General features: G+C 32.3%; 1 long non-coding RNA gene across 1 annotated transcript; it reads left to right on the forward strand.

The window, feature by feature from the left end:
• On the forward strand, positions 1 to 865 carry LOC131615610 (uncharacterized). Its single transcript, XR_009287891.1, has 2 exons — positions 1 to 294; positions 426 to 865. It is a non-coding gene; the product is annotated as an uncharacterized LOC131615610 (long non-coding RNA).
• The last annotated feature ends 1,967 nt before the right edge of the window (positions 866 to 2,832 follow it).

The following is a 2,832-nucleotide window of genomic DNA, read 5'->3' on the forward strand; positions in this document are numbered from 1 at the left end:
TTATCACCTCTCCTTGTAACAACAACAACAACCAAAAATAGAGAGAGAAAGTGGAAGTGTTGTTTAGAGTAGAAAAAATAACAGACAACACAAAAAGCACGTGACCGTCCATCAAAAAGAAGAAGAGCTTATCTAGTTGTCAACGTGTTATATAGTACTAGTACCTTAAAATAATGTGCTGTCTCATTACTTAAGAGAGAAGAAGAAACCAAATATTGAATTTGTTTCAAGACTTTAGCCACTCTGATGGCGTCCTAGTCAGAACGCAACAAAAAGAAACCAAACCAATTTCAGGTACGTCAAACTTTTATAGCTTCTCACACTTCATATACTCATATTCACACCCCCTTTTCTTCTTCTCTTTCTCTTTGAAAATAAACACGCTTCATTAGAATCACTATTTCTTCCCTTTGCTTTGTTTACAGTTGAAGATATGGGAAGTTTAGCTATGAATCCATTATTTAGAAGTGAATCTTTTGGATATTATAACAACTTCCCTGACCAGAACTACACGATGATGGAGAAGAGACAGTTGTTCCTAAGAAGCTACCAGTTCTGTAGAAAGAAGAGTCTGACAGAGAGAATCAAAGGCTCTTTAATCCGTGCTAAGAAAGTTGTTTGGTTAAAGCTAAGGCATGCTCGTGGATTAAGAAAGTTGGTGTTTTTTCCCAGGTTTAAATGCGGTTTTTATTACCGTAGAAGAAGGTTCTTTTCACAGCTTTTAAACAGTAGTAATAGTAATAGCCAGAAGCGCAAAACTGATTCTTCAACTTGTTTATGGTAATTCATTTGTATTTAGATTTTGGAACATGTATGTATGTATTTTGTTCATCATTTTTAGCAATAAATTTGTTATGTTTTTTTATATTGTTTAATTGTTTGGTTGTTAGGTTTATGAGTCATATCTTTAACTGCTCCTTCTTTCTTGTCTTATTTAATGGCGTGAGCAGATATTGAAATATAAATTTGATTCAGAAATTGTTCATACATGGTTGTTGGATTGCAGCTCTAATTAGGTCTTTCAATTTATTGTTATATAATATTAGTTATTATTAGTCGAATTTTATATTGACAAAACTCATCATTCAAATTGATTCGTAAGATGTGAGACGTATCTGTTAATTTAATTTTTTTTTTTAATTTCGCGATGGAGAAACCTTATAACAAGGCAGACATTGGGGGAAAAAACAAAATTTGGTCAATTATGAAGCAGTTTTTCATGCGTATTATTAGAGTTAGGAACTTGAGAATCTCAAGATAATACACACACTCCAAACAATACTCCGGCAAAGCTGCAAGAGTTAAGGACTTTGGTGGAGGGGACCGTTAATTTGGTGTTGTTAAATAGAAGATTGAATATTTGCCTTAGGACAGCTCAGTTGTGTCAAGTTTTAAATAACGGTTGCGGTTACGATGGCGTAAAGGTTTTTTGAAATTTTGGTTGGTATGAGTGTCGCAACGTGTTAATTATAGTCATCACGTATTTACATTCACGTTATGAATTAACCATAATTTATTATTTGTTACACAAAAAGGGTGAATAATATCGATATCACAGTTCAGCACCTTCTTTTCTGTTTTATTTCGACTTTTAAAATCTTAGTTGTGCAAGGACATCTAATTTGCATTACCTGAGTTGGAATAATCTAAATACATAGTTAAGTGAAATTCTAGATGTAATAGGAAATGTAAATGCAAATTGCTAGTTTAAAGCACAAAAAGTCAAGTATTTAGAAGTTCTATGTTTTGAATTTTCTAGTTTAACAGCTGTGTTTGTGTGTGTGGTGTGTATTTTTACCATAAAAATAGGGCTGGAACTTGGAAGAACATAACTGTTTCTTTTACTTTAACTTATGATTGCCATTATTATCAATAAATACTAGTTGGAATATTATCGTTTATACGTTAAGATGTTTCTGATTCTCCACCTCCATGTGATGCGATCGACTTTTTTTATGTGATAGTGATTCAATTAGCTTTAATTCACGGGCAAGTGGGTGGTCGTAGTTGCTGTCTGGTGGTTGCTTCTGTTACTATCTGACCATCAAAATATTTATGACACTTTTTTATTGTGGTACTCTAGTACCTTCTAAGAACTCTATTACTATAAATGATTTTACTATTTTGCTGTCTACGGTGATACTCTTCCACTATAATAGAAAAAAAAAAAGAAGTAGAAAAGCTTAAATATAGTTGTGATCCTACTAAATATTTTAAATTTTATTTTAAATTTTTTAAAATATTTTTTTAAAGAATGATTTTTCTAAAATATTTTATTCATATTTTTGTTCTTCATGCAACTTAGCGACAAAATTAGCAATGCTTTTCTTTAAGATTTTTGCACAGATTAAAAAAGAGAATTTCTTCACCCACCTCCCAACCTTCTTGGCCACCTCCGGTGAATTTACCACAATACCCCTTATTTCGGAAGTTTATTTCCGAAACGGTACTTTTTTTTGGAAAAAAGGTGTTTTCGGAAATGAACTTCCGAAAACGTGTTTTTTTTAATATAAAATATTGATTTCGGAGATGCATCTCCGAAATAAAGTCACTTTTCAGAAAATGTGGTGTTTCGGAAGTTCATCTCCGAGCGCACCCCCCTTGGAGGAATTCGGAAATGCACTTCCGAAAATAGGTCTGGACAGAAGAAAATGAACAATTCGCTTTATTTAATCGGGTGAAAATTACAACGATAATATTATATAAAATTAAAGTTACATATTGCTAAACACGGGTAGGTGGGGATGAGAGAGTGGTGGGGAGAAAAAAAGGCTTCCAAATTTCAAAAGGTTTATTTATTATTTTAATAAAAATACGTACAACTGAAAGTAA

Source organism: Vicia villosa, linkage group LG1, assembly GCF_029867415.1.
Source record: "Vicia villosa cultivar HV-30 ecotype Madison, WI linkage group LG1, Vvil1.0, whole genome shotgun sequence".
NCBI lineage: Eukaryota > Viridiplantae > Streptophyta > Magnoliopsida > Fabales > Fabaceae > Vicia > Vicia villosa.